Source organism: Eucyclogobius newberryi, unplaced genomic scaffold (genome assembly GCF_026437365.1).
Source record: "Eucyclogobius newberryi isolate DKJ021-1_F unplaced genomic scaffold, fEucNew1.0.hap1 SCAF_3, whole genome shotgun sequence".
Taxonomy (NCBI): Eukaryota; Metazoa; Chordata; class Actinopteri; order Gobiiformes; family Gobiidae; genus Eucyclogobius; species Eucyclogobius newberryi.
Genome location: NW_027315945.1, coordinates 17,264,134 through 17,283,397, shown reverse-complemented (window position 1 = coordinate 17,283,397; position 19,264 = coordinate 17,264,134). Strand labels below are relative to the sequence as shown.

At 45.2% G+C, this 19,264-nt stretch overlaps 1 protein-coding gene and 1 pseudogene across 1 annotated transcript in view; one reads left to right on the top strand and one right to left on the bottom strand.

Moving 5' to 3' along the window:
• The window catches only part of gask1a (golgi associated kinase 1A), a 109,545-nt gene that overhangs the window by 7,009 nt on the left and 83,272 nt on the right, over nucleotides 1-19,264 (top strand). The window lies entirely within an intron of this gene.
• Nucleotides 10,800-11,915, bottom strand: LOC140374127 (N-acetyllactosaminide beta-1,3-N-acetylglucosaminyltransferase 3 pseudogene; annotated as a pseudogene).

Sequence of the window (19,264 nt, the reverse complement as noted above, 5' to 3'; positions counted from 1 at the left end):
TCAAAATGTAGATTTGTCTGCTAATATTTGATAGATCTGTTTTTAAAGCACTATCGTACTCAATTGCGCACTTCTTATCCGTCCCACTAATCAATCTCAGTTTTTTGCATTATTGATTATTGGCTGTGTCCTTGTTATGGTAATGATTGGCTTGGGTGTTGCTCTGTTTGTGTTGGGATGAAGTTGCCTGGACTAACTGTGCTTTCCCTATCTGGTGCGGGTGATCGTCAGTCTTTCATGCAGTCCCCACAGTCTCGCGTTTCAAATCGGTTCCAGATGTGGCACAGACACAGGCTCCTGGTCTGAACTGCCACAAGAAACCAAAAGGAAACTCTGCCCATTCTTCTGCACGCAGCAACCACTGCTGTTCTGCTAACAAGTCAGCAGTTTGGTTAAAGCTGTTTGGTTCTGATGGTTTTTATAGTCGCATCACTCCCCATTTCCCCATTTTTATTTTGAAAATGTAGCATATTTTTGTCACTACTTGTCAGTAGCTTAATTGGAAGTTTTTTTGTTTTTGTTTTACTTTGCTAGAGTTGGTTACTCATTTTTCAATACATTCCAGTAGTTGTAGGAGTGGTATAAGTATTGTCCTTGTCAATCCCAGATAACGTCAGATCTCAGAAACCAGGACCAGGTTATTTTGTATATTTTATTAATCCCTCAGGATCAGGGATCTGCATCTCTGCATCCTTCAAACATCAGTGTTGGCTGGGACAACCTGCCAGGAGCTGTACTGCGATCAGGGACACAGCTCCAGAGCTTGAGCTCAGCTTGTTCAGGAATATAGCTGGAGCATTTGACCCATTGTGCATGTTTTGTTACGGTTGATGGGAACATAAGCAATATTAGGTGCCATGGGGCAGCTGTGGCTCAGTGATAAGAATGTACACTGTTAATAAGAATAAAAGTAGTGGCAGTAGTAGAGGAAGAGCAATGCTTTTTTGTATTAGTAAAACAATTGTAACTAATAATAATTGAAGTAGCTGTAGAGGAGTATTTTCTTCATTATTTTACATACATTTAGATTCCTCAAGGGCCTGTTTTTCATATAAGTTTTAGTTCAATGTAAAAGTGAGTATACATAGTATTTTCCCAAAGTAGTCAGGCTTTGTTACTTGGACACTGGGGACTTCTGCCTTGTTGCCTCATTCCAGGCTCTTTGACCGTCTTCAAATGTAATCCAAATACTCATGTATTGTAAAAACACATTCTCATCCCAAAGTGACTATTGTGGTTTAGGCTGAGTCAAGCACTTGGTGTTAAATCAGGAGCACTAAGACCATGAGGTCCATCCAAGGTCTTAGGGTATGTCAGAGCAGACTTTACTGCATCTGCCTCCTCAAGCACAGGCACATGCTGAGACGGATGCATTTATTATGGATGCTATAGCTAGATGCACGTATTAAGACTTTACTAAACCATGCAATAATAACAGAAACACTTCTTATCTAGCGTTTCAAACCTTGCAAGAAGCCAGCAATACCTGGGGGCTCTAATCATTGAGAACGAAAGATAAAATAGAGTTGATTATTTTGCCCAAATACACTTGAAGCCCCTTATTTATCTAAGCATAGAATTGAATAGTATAGAATAGAAAGGTAAATATGTTTCAGATAAAAATGCATAGTATAAATACAGTTTAAACAACAAAATGTGTTTTTATTTAAAGTAACAGTATGTAAATGTCTGGAGGTGGAAAGCCCTGCTTGATTCCATAGAAATACAAAGTTAAAACAATACTTCTGAACATTCTCCATTGACATTGATATATTTTGTGTCATACTGTGGAATATTAAAGCCAAAAGAATAACCTTTCCATGGAAACAAGCAGGAGAAGGCTCCTCCATGCAAAGTACAAGGCAGGTTTGTGGAGATACAACCCATTAAAAAAATGAAAGGGTTTTGCCTAAAATATTATGTAATTGGGCTTTAACTTAGTGTTGTTAATAGTTATGTAACTGGGCTAAAACAATTACCACTTCCTGACTGTTTTATTAGTCCATAGTGCAAGAATGTCATTACAGCCAACAGGAAGATTCATTGTTTTTGTGCATTACTTGAGGCTAGATTTGCCTGGTATGGAATCCATAATTACACCACAAAATAAGCAGCGGAGGCAGACAGAGCATACTGCAGTGCTTCTGCAGTCCTGAACCTTAGCTCAAATGTGTAAGTGTGTGCTGTGCCTACAGTCTGGAGCCGCTGCAGCTGTGAGTCCATCTGATAACCATCTATCCTCCGAGTAATCACAGAACAGGCTCGCAACACGCAGCCGGCTGGAGCTCTGACTCAGGTGTGACGGCAGAGCATGGAACAGCAGATGGTCAACTTATGTCATTTAGACGATACGATATAAGAACTAGTACCACGATTCCCAGTACTCTGTTTTATCTGTGTCAAAAACATACCTGGAGTTGTGTTTTGTTTCACTCACACGTTTCCATCATGCATGTTCAGCCCGTCTCCATGACTCCGCAGTCACCATCATGTCAGTGTTCGAGTTGTTTCTTCTAATTGAACGATTTTCACTGCAGCTAAACATTTTTGACCGGTACAAACTTCAAAACACTAATAATAATAATAATAATAATAACTTTTATTTATATAGCGCTTTTCAGTGACCCAAAGACGCTGAACATAATAAAAAAGGGGGGGGTATTTACAGACAGGGGGGACAACACGTACAGAACACATTAATATACAGATAAAATGAACAAGACAGAAGAAGTAGAGAGAAAAAGATGGGGATGTAACAGGGGGTAGAAGTGTAGGCAATGGGGTAGAGGAGGCTAGGGGTAGGGGAGGTCATAGGCTTGGGTGAAGAGGTATGTTTTTAGGCGGGATTTGAATGTTGTGAGTGAGGGAGAGTGGCGGACAGGTTGGGGGAGGGAGTTCCAGAGTCGGGGTGCTGTTCGGGAGAATGCTCTGTCGCCAAAAGTTTTGAGTCGGGATGTTGGTGCAGTCAGGGTGAGAGAGGAGGAGGATCGGAGAGATCGGGTGGGGCGGTGGGGGATGAGGAGGTCAGACAGGTAGGGGGGGGCAAGGTGGTGAAGAGCTTTGAAGGTGAGGAGGAGTATTTTAAAGTTTATGCGCTGCTTGATGGGGAGCCAGTGGAGAGAGCGGAGAACGGGAGTGATGTGATCACGGGACCGGGTGTGGGTGAGGAGGCGGGCAGCGGAGTTTTGGACCATTTGGAGTCTATGGAGGGAATGGGAGGAGATGCCAGTGAGGAGGGAGTTGCAGTAGTCAAGGCGGGAGGAGATGAAGGCATGGATGAGGGATTCAGCAGCGGGGAGGGTTAGGCAGTGTCGGATTTTGTCGATGCGGCGGAGGTGGAAGTATGAGGTCTTGACGATGTGGCTGACATGGGGAGTGAAGGAGAGGGTGGGGTCCATTATGACACCGAGATTGCGTACCAGGGTAGAGGGGGTGATGGTCGAGGTGTCGATGCTGAGTGAAAAGGGACCAGTTTTATTGAGAGTGGATTTGGTGCCAATGAGGAGGAGCTCTGTTTTGTCACTGTTCAGTTTGAGGAAGTTGAGAGTGAGCCATGATTTTATTGTTGAGATGCAGGTTTCAATGTGGCTGAGGGGAGGGTTTTGGGTGGATTTGGTGGTGAGGTATATCTGGGTGTCGTCAGCGTAGCAGTGAAAGTCCAGGTTGAGTTGGCGGAGGATGTGACCAAGGGGGAAGATGTAGCAGATGAAGAGGAGGGGGCCGAGGACTGAGCCCTGGGGGACCCCCTGCGTTACTGGGGAGAGGGTGGATGAGTGACCGGAGAGGGAAATGAACTCTTGCCTGTTGGTGAGGTAGGATGTGAGCCAGTCAAGTGCAGAGCCCTCAACACCCAGTTGGCGCAGCCTTTGTAGGAGGATGGAATGGTTTATAGTGTCAAAGGCTGCGCTGAGGTCTAGTAGTAACAGGATGTTGAGGGCCCCGGAGTCTGCAGAGGTGAGGAGATCGTTGAGTACTTTGACCAGGGCTGTTTCAGTGCTGTGAAGTGGGCGGAAGCCAGATTGGAGGGGTTCATAGAGGTTGTTTGACTGGAGGTGGGTGTGAAGTTGGGCGGCGACGATGCGTTCCAGCTTTTTTGAGAGGAACGGCAGGTTGGAGATGGGGCGGTAGTTGGAGAGGTTGGCGGAGTCTAGGGTGGGTTTTTTGAGGATGGGGGTGATGGAGGCCAGTTTGTAGATGGAAGGAACATGGCCGAGGGATAAAGACTGGTTGAAGAGGGTGGTGAGATGGGGGATGAGAGCAGGGAGGCAGGCCTTGGTTAGATTCGTTGGGAGGGGGTCGAGAGAGCAGGTGGTGGTTTTGGAAGCGGTGATGAGGTCTATGATATGAGAGGAGTTAACAGAGGAGAAGGTGGTGAGGGCAGGGAAGGGTGGGTGGTCAGGGAGCGGAGGGGGGGCAGGGGTGGGGGTGGTGATGGAGTTAATGGAGACGGCAGTCATGGAGCTGTTGATTTTGGAAATTTTGTCATTGAAGGCAAGGAGGAAAGAGTTGCAGAGGTCAGGGGAGGAGGGTGGAGTGATGTCCGGTGGCTGGAGCAGCTTGTTGACGGTGGAGAACAGGGTGCGAGGGCTCCGGTGGGAGCTGTTGATGAGGGTGGAGAGGTGGGCAGATTTGGCGGCTTGGAGAGCGTCACGGTAGGAGGAGATGTGTAATTTGAAAGCTTCGGCGTGGACGGTGAGGCGGGTTCTTTTGAGGAGTCGTTCGAGTTGGCGGCCAGTCTGCTTCATGGTGCGGAGTTCAGGGGTGTACCAGGGGGCGGGGTTGATGTATGAGACGGAGGAGGTTTTCCAGGGGGCTAGGGAGTCAAGGGAGTCGGAGAGGGTGGTGTTGAGCATGACAGCATAGTCGTCGGGGGAAGAGGGGGGGGGGGGGGGGAGTCAGGGGGGAAAGCAGAGGATATGAGCTGGGAGAGCGTGAGGGGGTTGACTGACTTGATATTGCGGTAGGTGATGGTGCGTTTTTTGGGGTTGTGGGGCGAGGGTAGGGGGGCGGAGAAAAGGATGCAGAGATGATCAGAGAGTGGGAAGGGGAGGGGGTGGGGCTTAGATATGGGTAGGAGAGAGGAACAGACTAAGTCCAGAGTGTGGCCTTTGGTATGGGTGGGGAAGTCAATATGTTGGGTGAGATGGAAGCAGTCCAGGAGAGAGAGGAAGTCGGATGTCAGTGGGGCGTTGGGGCAGTCAATGTGGATGTTGAAGTCACCAGTGAGTAGGAGGCGGGCAGAGAGAGAGGATGCGATGGTGAGGAGTTCAGACAATTCAGTGAGGAAAGAGGGGTGGGGCTTTGGGGGACGATAGATCAGGATAGCGGTGATAGAGTTGGGGAGGGAGAAGGCGAGGTATTCAAATGATGAGATGGATGGAAGGTTGAGGTTCAGTTCAGTGATGGATGTAGATTTTTTATGAATAACAGCAAGACCTCCCCCACGCCCGGAGAGGCGGGGTTTGGCAGTGTAAGTGTAGTTGGAGGGAGTGGCTTGGTTGAGAGCATAGAAGTCCAGGGGCTGTTGCCATGTTTCACAGAGGAGAAGCAGATCAATGTTATTGTCCAGTAGCAGTTCAGATATAACAGGTGATTTGTTGGCGAGGGAGCGGCAGTTCAGCAGTGCAAGGGAGATGGATGGGGGCGCGGAGATGGATGGGGGCGCAGGGGTGGGGGGGCGGAGGTTGCTGAGGTTGGCAGTGCGGCAGGTGGGGGTGACAGGGGGGCGAAAACTAGTCCAGAGTGAGGGGATAGGTGAGCCGTCGTTGGAGTGTTGGTTATGGGAGAGACCAGAGCCCCTGTGGATGTAGCGGGGCCGGCGAAGGATCCCAGCTGAGCTAGCTGCAGAGGCAGCAGCAGCTGGGAGACGGTGGTTATGGTTGAGGAGGTGAAGGTCAGCAGCGGTGTAGGTGAGTAGGCGAGAAGTTGGTGGAGCGGTGGCCTGGAGGCGTGGGAGTGATAGTCCGAGGAGGAGATGGAACGTAGCAGCAGATGAGAGTAATCCAGTTAGAATGTTGGCGGTGGCTAGAGGCTGGTTAACTAGAAGCTGGTGGGCAGAGAGTTGTGAAAAAGCAGCAGTGGACCGGGTGTTGAAGCTGGTGGAGTGAGTGGCGTTGGTTGCCCCAGACCTTGTCTGCACGGCAGGGAGGCCCCGCGATACCATGACGGACCTCCGCAGGTGTTAAGCCAGCTGTTAGCTGGCGGCTAGGGCAGTAGATAGTCCAGAAGTGAGGGAGGAGATGAGCGATGGACGGTGCAGTAATGTCCGATGAAGTTAAGGAACAGGGATGTAGACAGAAGACAACACAGAGACGCGGGAACAAAACAAAACAATGGAAACGACTAACAAAACAAAGACGTTGGGACAGAAGCGGCAGTCCACATACCAGACGCCGGCGTTGCTCTAGCCCAATCAAGACGCATTTGAGTCACTAGTAGCAAAAGCAGGCAGAGTGGCCTCTACTACCGATATTTGTATTGACAAATTGCATGCTCTCGAATGGCTTTAATGTTCCACGTTATGGCATTAAAGTATCCGTCTAATATGAATTTGATTCTACACTGTATGTACCTTGACAAGCACGCGTTTCAGCTGTGAGTAGGGTGACCGCTTCACAGATATGACCTGTAACTTGTTGTTGGTGTCACCTCTTGATAGATAGTTTTAAGCGCAAATGGCAGATTAGACTTCACATTTCACTAAAATGGAGTGAACATGATATGATTTTACAAACAGTAAATAAAACAAAAAATTGCCTCATTCTCCACAGTTGGATTTTTTTCTGTACTTCCTGGTTGGACATGAGCAGTAGATGTGACATACGTCTTGGTATTTTCACACTGTCATACCGAATAGCTTCACTAGCAGGGACCATGCCACAATCGAGTATGAAAGAATATTTATTGATAACGACGATGGAGCTCGACGATGGAGCTCGGCGATGGAGCTCGGCGATGAAGCTCGGGGATGAAGGTCGGCGATGGGGAGAGACGATGGAGATCGGCGATGGGGAGAGACGATGGAGATCGGAGATGGAGCTCGACGATGGAGATCGACGATGGAGATGGACAGTGAAGCGACGATCGAGCCACGATGTAGCGACGATGCAGCGACGATCGAGCACGAGAGTTGGCTGGGTAGAGACTCAGGATGGGGGCTCTGTCTCAGGTGATCAACCCAGCCGATTCAGAACCCCCCCTCCGTAGATGGTGATGTGATATGGTGAAGATGGTGGGAGGGCGGGGTCGAGAGAGCTGAGACGACAAGATATGCTGTGAATAGGCCTTATAAATAGGGCTTCTGGGTAATTAGAGGTGTGGTTAGAGAGTGGGGCGTGTTTACTTGTGGAGTATAGGTTGAGGCGTGGTCCCGCTCCTGAACCTCAGTTAGCGATTACATCTCCAACTCCATTTATGATCACCTAATACCACCTTTATTTTGTTAAATGTTTGTTCAGAAAATGTTGTCCGCTGTGTGTGGATGTTGGATGACACAGAACTCAGCTCTACCTTTTGTAATTGTCTTTCTTTTTTCTTTATAAACTGCAGCTTGACCGTGGTAAATATTTACCAATGAGACTCACCAAATCAAGTAATAATGAAAATACGAAAAACACCTGTCATGTGCGATTTAAAGCTCTACATCATAGGTGTCCAACTCTGGCTAAATACGGCTCGCCAGACCTTTTAATCCGGCCCGCCGAACATTTCAAATTTATATTTAAAAAAAAACATTATTATTATTTTTTTTTTTTAAATCGATTCATAGAACTGTAATTACATCCGTAACCGTTTTTATCGCAAAAACTGTGGCGGCACTAATGCCGCCGGTGGCCGCCCTTCCCCCACGGGGCTCTGCTGCACTGCTGTGTGAGCTGCCGAGGGAGAAGTGCACTTTAAGCACTTTTGTGCAGAAGTTTAGTGGTGTGTCAGTTCAGGTGTACAGATAACTACACAGACGTGGAAATGTTAGTTAGTACATTTAAACGTTTTTTTAGATCTTGAGAAGTTTATTTTGTTATAAAGTCAAATGTTTATCTCTGTGTAGAACTGTAGATCAACTCTGAAGTTGTAATGCACATAAACTGAAGCACAATATCGGTGAAATTACACCTGTTTTTCTAAATACATTTCAGTTTATGAGAACAAACGTTTTGTAATATTTTTATCGATCCAGTAATTGCTTCAAAACAGAGTAGGCTATATAAAGCTATTTATTTCTTATATTTTTTAATAGTTTTATGTTTTACATTATGTCCGGCCCGCGGCCTAAATGAGTTTGACACCCCTGCTCTACATTATTTAAGTTAAGTTAAACTACGGAAATACCAAGTCTATGAAGCACAAGCAAATGTAAATATTATAATGAATGGCTGAATGAACTTTAGTTAAGGCCCAACTGTCCCTAAATCAAGACATTCTAATCAGTGCCAACCAGGCCATATTTCACCATAACCAGAGTGCCAAAACTATCATTCTCCATTGGCCCTCATCATGCCAAGGAAAACGGACTAAATGATAGGAACATAACTTGCTGTGTTTTTGGCAGTGACTTTAGCTGGCAGCTTCATTGAGCCGAGCAAATTATGCTTTGTCTGGCTCTGCACAATAAACGCAGCCAATAATGTTTACAAGGCTCTCTATAATGGCCTGCCAAAAGGAGTGATATATTTACTTATTAATGCACCCTGCTCAGCTAAGTGCAAAATGGGGGCTCTACAGTTCATCTCTTTTATGGTTGGATATGGGACAGGGTTAATGCTAATATTTGAGCTGGGATGCTACTCCAAAAATAAGCAAGGAAGAAGGTTGATTTTATATAATATAAAGCTTTACCATTTCATTTTTTACTCCCTTTACTCCCAAACATGGTAATCACTATTTGTTTTGTCTGATTTCTTCATCACTGCAAGGGTCATTTTTTTAAGGTGCACTTTGGAACTTCTCTGGTGGAAAGTCCGCTGCCTGCTTGTCTCCATGGCGATGTTATTGCTTTGGCTATAGAGCTCATTCACAGACGTCACAAAACCACGTGATCGCATACTGTGCCGCCATATTGTCCGTCCCTTGTTGCTTTTCTTTGCACTGATAACGTAAATTATGGAGGCCCCAGTGCTTTCAGATAATTCAGGACAATAAATGGAGGACAACATTGAGGTGACTACATCTGCAACAGTGGATTCCTACTGGGACACTAACCAGTGCATTATTATTATGCTTGAAAATAATTAAGAATTCACCCAAAAGCGGTTGCTACCAAAAGCATTTTTATTTTAAAACTGCTCACACACTGCCAGTACTGAAACTGGAAGTATAAAATGTAATGGTTGAGCATTTTTCAAACTCCAATGTCCAGCTTCGTCTGCTGCGGTCCCAAGGACAGGTTAGGGTGATGCCGCCGCAGATGATTCTTTAAGTTGGTGATATTACCACAGTGCTTTACTTCAATTCCGCACTTTTTGCAGACCGCTTTACTTTTGTCCAGCTCGTTGGTCCCTTCTATTTCCCGGAACCCGAAATTCCTCCAAATTGGCGCCTTCAGTGTCTCAGGTGTCTTAAGTGTTACGCTAACGTTACCATCTCTGTCCGACGCCATGATTGTTTTCGAGTTATTTTTAGACCGAGCGCGCCTGCGTGAATTTAGTGACGCGGCGGGGGTAAAAGTTCACTGAGGGAAATGTAGAAAATAATTTGAATTTTAAAAAATCGATCTTTGGACGTACAAATCGATAATCGGTCATTAACCCTTCGGGGTCGACGCCCGCACCGGTGCGTTTTGAAACATGGTCGGCTTTAGGACCCTGTAGCATGAAAACCAAGCAACGTAGACGGCTGAAGTGGAGACCCATAGCTACGTCTGAGTGATTTTTTTTATGCGAATCCATCCATTAAAACCAAAGTTATGATCATTTCAATTCCATTAAAAATGTGCGGAAAAATATGCGCTCTTTTCTGCGCGCGTTACATTTCTTATAATAACTTTGTCGTCTTTTGTGATAAAACGAAACGGAAAAAAACGTTAGCTTGTGGTAACTCGGATGTTCAGGATGCACACGAGGAATGTAAACCTTAGTCATTAGTGATTTAAATGCCTAAGTATTTTCTACGGCAAATTGGTCTTTGACTGAGCAACTTTTCACTTTGAAGAAAATCTGACCAGGAGGATCTGTACTTTTGCTCGAGTAATACAATGCAGCACTTTGACCAGTGGGCATACGTTTTGCTTATGAGCTGTTCACAGTGCCATTTCATTTCCAAGATGAAATGTCTTCAAGATATAAAGATTCATAAAAGTCATCAAAAACAGGCTTGGGTCCATTCCTACTACAATGACCAATACATCAAAGCCAGTGCTCAGTGTGCATTAACAAAAAAAATAGTGCAATAACAAATAAGGAAAGTTTATTGACTTTTGAAAACACAAGCACAATAAGAAAGAACGGCCCAAACTTATTTTCGACACTTGGTGAATAGAGATGTGTGTAAACAAATTCAACTTAATATTGATTCCAGAAAACGACTTTTTATTGTCAATTTTGTGAAGCCAGTTTTTTTTTTAAATCAACTGTTAAAGACAGCCACAGAAGGCTGGAGTGGGTTGTTTCTTATCCAGGGGCACAACACAGACTTTGACGTGATTCAAAAAGGAAATCTACAGCACCCGCAAACAATCAGCAGATTACCTACTGGAAAGAGTGAAATCATATATTAAGTCAACATCATTTCATTCTAAAAAAGCAAAGAAAGCAAAATGTTTTGTACCCATTGTCCTTTTGAGTTCAAGTGCTTCCATTGTCCTATTAAATATTATTTATACTGAAGGAAGAACTGCACTTCAGATCCGGATTATGTATTTGGTGCCACATGAGAAATATTTGCATGGGGAGGAAGCGGTGTACGAGCAGAACCTCTCTGTAGAAACAAGGGTCATAGCTATCCTTGGAGAGAATGTGCAGCCCTGCAGTTTTCACCATTGAGTGCGATTCGGGACGTAAGCCGGCTTGGGCCAGACACATCCCCATGTAAACATCGTCGATAGGAAAGATTTGGATGGACTTTGACATGTCATAAATGACTGTAGCAGTGAAGCCGGAGAGTAAGAAGCCTCCACCGCTGCAGTACGGAAGATACGTGTTTGATTCCTGCACCTGAACCGGCACGTAGTACTTGCTCCTTGGTGATCGAATGGGACCTGTATTCTCCATCAGATCTCCTATAAACAGATGCTTGCCACCATCATTATCTTTAAGATCGTGGAGATACTCAACCATGTTATCTGGGTTGGCAAAAACATCATCGTCGCCGTTGAACAGGAAGCGAGCGTTGGGGCAGTTTTGCTCCATCCACTCCAAGAATAAAATCTGCTTCAGGGTGAGGTTGAAGAACGAATCTTCAAAGTTCCACTGTAGAATGTCAGCGTGCAATTTGTGCTCATGCTGAAGAAGCTTGTTTACCCTCATTTGCTCCATGCCGCTGTTTGATGTCCCAGAAACAAAAATCCTTCTGATCCACAGGCCTTTGTGTTGTCGTTCTCTGGCCCATGTTTTGCGCAGCACATCTCTCCGCTCGTAGTTCCCGGGTGAACTTTTGATGACCATTAAGAGAAACACTTCGGAGGATTTCTCTGGTCCACCACATTTGTCGGGAATGTCCAGGAGCAAGGGGAAGTGGCGGCAGTGGCGGTAGTAGAGAAAAGTTTTTATGTGATCAGGGAGAGAGCTGAAGCCTGAGATGTTGGCTGCAGACGTATTTCGTTCACACTTTTGGCCATGAGGCCAAAAGTCGACTTTCGGAGGCATTTTCTCTCCGTAACGTGTTTTGACATTTTCCTCAGGATCATTTATGTATTTGCACAGAAGCATTAAAATGCCCAAAGCTGCAAGTAAGAGGAACAATGTTTTTTTGAAGTGTCTCATTTTCGTCACAAGGAACTGTGGAGACAAAAATAAATAACAGAATGTCAAAATTAGATAATGTTGGCGTTCTCGTTTATGAAAGAAAAGGCAAGAATATAAAAAAGTTGAAATGAATCAAATGTTTAATCAGTACAATTCCAATACAGAGATAACAGAGCGCTTACCTTCTCATCTGTCCCTATCGAATGTGATCTGCGATCTGCGACACGGGCGCTCTGGAAACACAGCTGTCCCTGCTCTGCTCGCATATTTATACATTTCGATAAAGGGGCGTAATATGAAGGGTGGTGTCTCTCACCAGTACCTTTCCATTTGTCGCTGTTGCCTTATATGGAGTTGTCCTTGTTCCGCCTCCTCCTGTTTCTTATCAAAAAGTGCGTAATAGAGCAAGAATGTGGTGTGTGCCAGCGTGTGACAGAACTAAACCCTTCAAAGTCTAAGCATAACTCAGTTAGTATATAAAAGTACAGTTTAATACAATTTAGTAAAGTTAATATATTTGGTATTCCCTTATTATATCAAAGTACAGTTTTAATACAATCTAGTAAAGTTAATATATTTAGTATTCAATGCGCATGCGCACTCGCCCCGTGCGAACGCACACAAAAGCCTCGTTGCTACACGTGCGTTTGTTTATTAGCGCGACAGATTGCATCGCATCTCTCGTCTCCGTAGATTTCCGTCTCTTCTGAACCAGCTGGAACTGTCTTTCTCCGTCTTAATTTTGTCCTGTACACTGAGGGAACTATATTATAATAGATCCATGCGCTTAGACACAGGCAAACGTGCTGCTATGCTGGGGACGAGCCAGGGAGTTCTCTGATTGATACGTGGCAGGACTAATTGGCAGTCCACGCCAGGAAATGAGACTGAGATGTTTCCGGTAACCCGACCGAGCTGGGTTTCAAGGGAGACTCTCGATAATAGACTTGATTTCAGATTTGCTTAACTCAACCACCACATCAATTGATGGCTAAGGGAACGATTAGCCAGCGAATCAGCCATTTTGTTACCATCCACCCCCACATGCGCAGGAACCCAAATGAAGGAAACCCTCACATCCTTCCTGGACAGGAAGAGTATCAGACAGAAGATGCAATTTAACACATCCTGTCTGCAATCCGACTTCCCAGATTTAATGCTTTGCAATGCAGAAAGGCTGTCAGAGGCCACCACCATGCCGCAACGCTTCAAAGTAGATTCCGCCCATTCCAATGCCAACCGTATCGCTATAAGTTCCGATGTGAAAACAGAAAGGCGATCTGTTAACCTCTTCTAGACAGCCAGCTCCAGGTCAGGCACGAAATAAGCAGAACCGGTATGCCCACTCTCAGGAGCCCTAGACCCGTTGGTATGAATAAATACATCATCTGAGTGCCTGTCGATGAGCTCTTGAACAACAAACTGCGGGGCCCTCTCAGTGACTCTTTAAGTTTGCTAGGCAAGCTGAAGGGGAATCTAAATATGTTAACCATTACTATATTGTATAACCAACTATATTCATTTTAGACTGTGTTTCACTTGGGTTAACTCCTTATACGCACAACACATAGTCTATTGTACCATTTGAGACACTCACTGCTCCTTTTGAGACATTCTCTGATAAGGACGGACACCTTCCCAGAACAGCTGCCAACTTCAAGGCCACAGACGTGCGAAAGAGCTCATGGAAGAAATCTGGAAGGAGGCGTCAACCGTCATATTCCGCCTAATATCTGAATGTTATAAATATAACGCGGAGCAGGGATTTCGGCGCGTCCGGACTACGCCCGTATACAACGCCACACATTCGATAGGGACATTTTAGGTAAGCGCTCCGTTTATCTGTATTAGTCTTGTAAATGGGCAGGGATTAAACATCTGATTGATTTTAACTTTCTGATTCTTGCCCCTTCTTTCATAAACGAGCCCGCCGACAAAGCTAATATCAACAGTTGCCGGGACAAACTTCCAAGGAGCTATAGTAGACAAATCCACCGAAGGGCTCACACTTAGATCACCAACCCCAGCAAGCCGCGCTTTCTCATTTCCTACCCGGCTAAAAACCATACTGTCAGCCTCATTCAGAGAAATTCCCTTACCGGGTGCGAGCTTGTATGACCTTGCACAGAAAGGCGATCTGTTAACCTCTTCTTGACCGCTAACCCAGAAAGCGAACAGAAGTTCTAGCCTCCGGAGCCGTAACGACAATTCTCCCAACTCAACCTGCAGCGCCGAGACAGGGGAGGTCCTAAAAGCCCTACCGCAGATGCGCAAGGCCTGGGCTTGCTCCACATCAAGCATCTTCAAGTTAGTCTCAGCCGCAGACATGTAGGCTATACAGACATAATCAATAGCTGCCCTCATGATAGCCCGATAAGATAAGATAAGATATTCCTTTATTGTCCCACATGGGGAAATTTCATTGATGTAACGCAGGTAGATACAGAGGAAAAGGACAGATCACAGAATATAGGAAGTTTAAAAAACACTCATACAGAAGAAAAGAACAGATAACTTATAGGTACTTTAAAAAACACTCTCGCGCGGTCGAACGTTGCCCGCACGGCGCCTCCGCGCACGCAGAGCGCAGTCTGTCACAACACAAACACAAATGTTGATATGAAAGTAAAAGCCGCATGAAACCAGGCAAAGAGCCGCATGCGGCTCGGGAGCCGCGGGACAAACCAACTCCCTTTGATTGATAAAACCTTCTACCACCAACCCATTCCTATTGCTACCACTACCGCCCCATAAAGCGCTATGCGCATTGAAATCTCCACACCACATGGCCTTTCCCCATGTGGGACAATAAAGGAATATCTTATCTTTCCCCGAACATCCTTGCGGATACAATGTAAAGACTCACCACACAGATTATAAAGGTTAACCACAGTAACAGCGTCGCCACCCAGCCAGATCCTAACAACCAGAGCCTCCGGCGCTTTACTCACACTGACAACAGCGTAATTGTTGTTGTTGTTGTTGGTGTTTTATGGCGGTTGGCATCCGAGTGTTATTGTTGTTGTTGTTGTTGTTTTATGGCGGTTGGCATCCGAGTGTTGCATTACCGCCAGACTTTATTCCTCAGACTTTGTCGTAGTCCTTAAAAGTTCTTCTTCCATTGCTTTGGTGTCACAAAGTCCATGAGGTCATGAGATGTCTTTGTTTTGTATCCTTTAGAAGTTCCCCTTCCCCTCAGACTTTGTCGTAGTCCTTAAAAGTTCTTCTTCCATTGCTTAGGTGTCACAAAGCCCATTGGGTCATGAGATGTCTTTGTTGTTGTATCCTTTAGAAGTTCTACTTCCATCACTGTAGTGTGTCCAAGCCCATGAGTTCAAAGCACGTCAGAACATTCTCTTGCCCCTCATCCTCGGCTCAGTGAGGTCATTCCGGGACTTTTCATTGATGTTCAGGAGGTCAAAAATGCCCGAGTTGTGGCAGAAAGAATAAAGTCTAAAGAATAAAGCCTAAAGAATAAAGTCTAAAGCATAGGTGTCAAACTCTGGCCCGCGGGGCAAATCGCCAGACGTTTTAATCTGGCCCGCCGAACATTTCAAATTTATATAAATACGCGTCCCACAATGCCGCCGGTGGCCGCCCCTCCCCCACGGGGCTCTGCTGTACTGCTGTGTGAGCTGCCGAGGGAGAAGTGCACTTTAAGCACTTTTTAGCAGAAGTTTAGTGGTGTGTCATTTCAGGTGTACAGATAACTACACAGACGTGGAAATGTTAGTTAGTACATTTAAACGTTTTTTTAGATCTTGAGAAGTTTATTTTGTTATAAAGTCAAATTTTTATCTCTCTGTGTAGAACTATAGTTGTAATGCACATAAACTGAAGCACAGTGTTGGTGAAATTACACTTGTTTTTCTAAATACATTTTAGTTTATGAGAACAAACGTTTTGTAATTTTTTTTTTTTTCGATCCAGTAATTGCTTCAAAACAGAGTAGGCTATATAAAGCTATTTATTTCTTATATTTTTAATAGTTTTATGTTTTACGTTATGTTCCGCCCGCGACCCAGCCTGAGCGCCGAAATTCGGCCCGCTGCCCAAATAAGTTTGACACCCCAGGTCTAAAGAATAAAGTCTAAAGAATAAAGTCCACGCGGAGACCATAAGGAATATACATTTTTTTTAAATATTTATTTCATTTCAATGTCTCTAGATGCAAAACGTGTTGTTTTGAGCTTGATCGAACGAAAAACCTAGGACAAGTACGATGATGGGAAAAAAAGTCAAACGTGGCGGCGCCACTTCGATTCAACATGGCTGACTTCCTGTTTATCATACAGCAATGCTGCCAGGTGTGTTTTACGCGTCAAAGGTAGCTCTATCATTGTTGCAAGTTTCATGTGCCTAGGCTAAAGATTAAGAGTTTAATGTTTTCTCTTTTTTGTCGCTGTTGCAACGGGCGTTCTCGCAACCTCCATTTTATTGGAGTTCGGGCCGAGCCCATAGCGTCTATGTCCCCATGTGTGACTTTTCATCGATGTTCAGGGGGTCAAAAATGCCAGAGTTGTGGCAGAATGACCATGAATGATAAAATGACGACTACACAGTATGGCATTTAACAATGGAGACAGGCAGTCCAAGTTACAGGTCAGATCTATGGAGAGGCAAACCCGCAGTAAGAATGGATGTTTTTCCAATGTGTTTTTGATCAAAACCTGTAATCAAATAAAGCTAATATAGTTTAATGTCATACAGGTGACAGACTCCTATCAGAAAATCTACGCAGTGGACGTTTAAGTAACAATAATAATACTAGACCAAATTCAGTTAATTGAGCTCTGTGTCCTTTGACAAAATGTCCCAAGCTCGTGTCGGCCTCTTTAACATGGACAGGAGCTGATTCCATAACACAGGAGCTTGGTAGCTAAACGCTCTACCTCCTACTGTGCTTTTAGAGACTCTTGGGACCACCAGAAGTCCAGCATTTTGAGAGCAAAGAGCTCTGTTTGGATGATATGGTACTATAGCATCTTTGAGGTAGGATTCAGGACTAGGATTTTAAATTTGGTTCTAAATTCAACAGGGAGCCAGTGAAGAGGCTCGAGCATCAGCGTAATGTGCTCTCTTCTTTCAGTTGAATGAAATAAAAGAAATAAAATACAATTTAATGAAAGAAAATGTAAGTCTCAATAATCGTGAATAATCGTTAAATCGTGATGTTTCTTCTCACAATAATCGTAACACTAATATCTGATATGATGACATCCCTAGTCCTGGTTCAGTCTTGGTCTAGTTCTAGCCTTGTTCTAGTCGTCACAGTTTAGTCCTAATTTGGATGTGGTGTGCAAGTGTGAATGCTCTCTCATCTCTTATCTGAGCCCCATATTTTCATCATTGTTGGTGCCACGGTGGTTGAGTGGCTTCTCACTTCACAGCAAGAAGGTTCCGGGTTTGACTCTCGTGTCTGGGTGAGTTTCTTCGGCCGCTCCTCTATCGCCCATCAATCTAAAAAAAATAATGCACACTAAATAAAATACTCCAGCTAAGGTTCTGACCAAGCCTAGATCGACCCTGGAGATGGGTCCACTGCTCCTGACAGGTTGCCCCAGCGACATTCACACATGGGTCAAATGCGGAGGACACATTTCCCTATGGGCACGTTAGAATTGCAATTAACTTCTTTTTTGCATTTGTCAAGTCGAGTGTGTATAGAGTATAGGCTGTAGCAACAAGAGGAATATTCTTAATTAGCCCCACATGCAATAGCCTGTCATCTTCTCATGTCATTACGGGTCCTGATTGGCTCTGCATGTGTGACTTTGAAACACGTCCAACTCCGCATCCCAATTCTCTTTGTGTCTCCTCGTTTGCACACACGAGCCAGGCTGATTAAGATTCCATTATGCACGCTAAAATGGATTGAAAATCTATAGCTGCATATTGCCCATTTAACCAATTTAAAACGTAAATTCATTAAATCAATGGGCGCTAAATAAACCGCCCTCTCTAAATAATACTGGAGGAGTCAGTGAGGCGTTTCAATGGGGAATAATAACAGGCGTAGAGCAGCTTGTATCCCGCAGGCCTGCGGATTATGTGACGTTTACAACTTGTAGGAGCTGGTAAACCTGCAAACACAACGGCGTCTGGATAGGGACATGCACACAATAATCGCATTAAAGTTGAAGCGGTGTCTAGTGACAATATTTGACATGTAACAAATGGGGGGGGGGGAGCTGGGAGCTATGGAGAGCAGCTCTCCATAGTCGGGCCGCCTGCATGGTTCAGCAGAGCGGTGCTTTGTTGTGTGCACGTTTACAGTGACGTCCCGTAGTGGGGCAAGCGGAAATCAGCACAGCAGCTTTCAAGCTGACGTCAGCAGACTTGTTAATTTATTAAGTCATTATTAGTAAGGGTTAGGGTTAGGGTTAGGGTTAGAAAAAAGGGACAAAACACAAATAGTGTATCACCCAGATGCCCCTCCCCTGGTGAAGTGGTCCCTGCCCTGTGTGGACGGTCCCTCATCTGCCTGAGGAGTGGGTCCAGCTCGCCCCCGACGGTCCCTCATCTGCCTGAAGAGTGGGTCCAGCTCGACTCAGACGGTCCCTTATCTGCCTGAAGAGTGGGTCCAGCTCGCCTCAGTCGGTCCCTCATCTGCCTGAAGAGTGGGTCCAGCTCGACTCAGTCGGTCCCTCATCTGCCTGAAGAGTGGGTCCAGCTCGCCTCCGACGGTCCCTCATCTGCCTGAAGAGTGGGTCCAGCTCGACTCAGACGGTCCCTCATCTGCCTGAAGAGTGGGTCCAGCTCCAGTCTCCCTCGTGTCCGTCTGTCCGTCTGTGAGAGTCGGATCTCTCCTTCACTGGAACTCCTCCAGGTTTCTACGCTTTTTTCCCAAAGAGGTTTTTTTTGTAGTTTTTCCTGGCCGAGAAGGAGAGTCTAAGGACAGAGGACCCTGGGACATCGTCCCTCGCCACCACAGACATTGTCTGACTTCATCGCCACCACAGACATTGTTGATTCATTTCTCCCTGTGGCCCTCAGAGGCAACTGTTGTTGTGATTTTGGGCCTTACAAAAATAAATTGATTTGATTTGATTTGATTTGATATGCTGTGTTGTTTATTAATACAACCTTATAAACAACAGATGCTTATTTTCCGACAACAGCACATGTCTTCAAAATGAAGTGACTAACTTAAACTCTCCCTCCTGTCTCCCCTGCTCTCAGGAACAGCTGGTGCAAAGATGGTATCTTCCTCTCTTTCCACTGGCTCTATATTCAAGTCAAACTCAATGATTGTCTGTATGACCACATGTTAGCTCTGGTTATTCTGATCATTGCATGAGGTTTACTAGAGGCATGTCTGTCAACCACCAGGCAAGCTAAATCCAAACTTATTTCATACAGGGCTG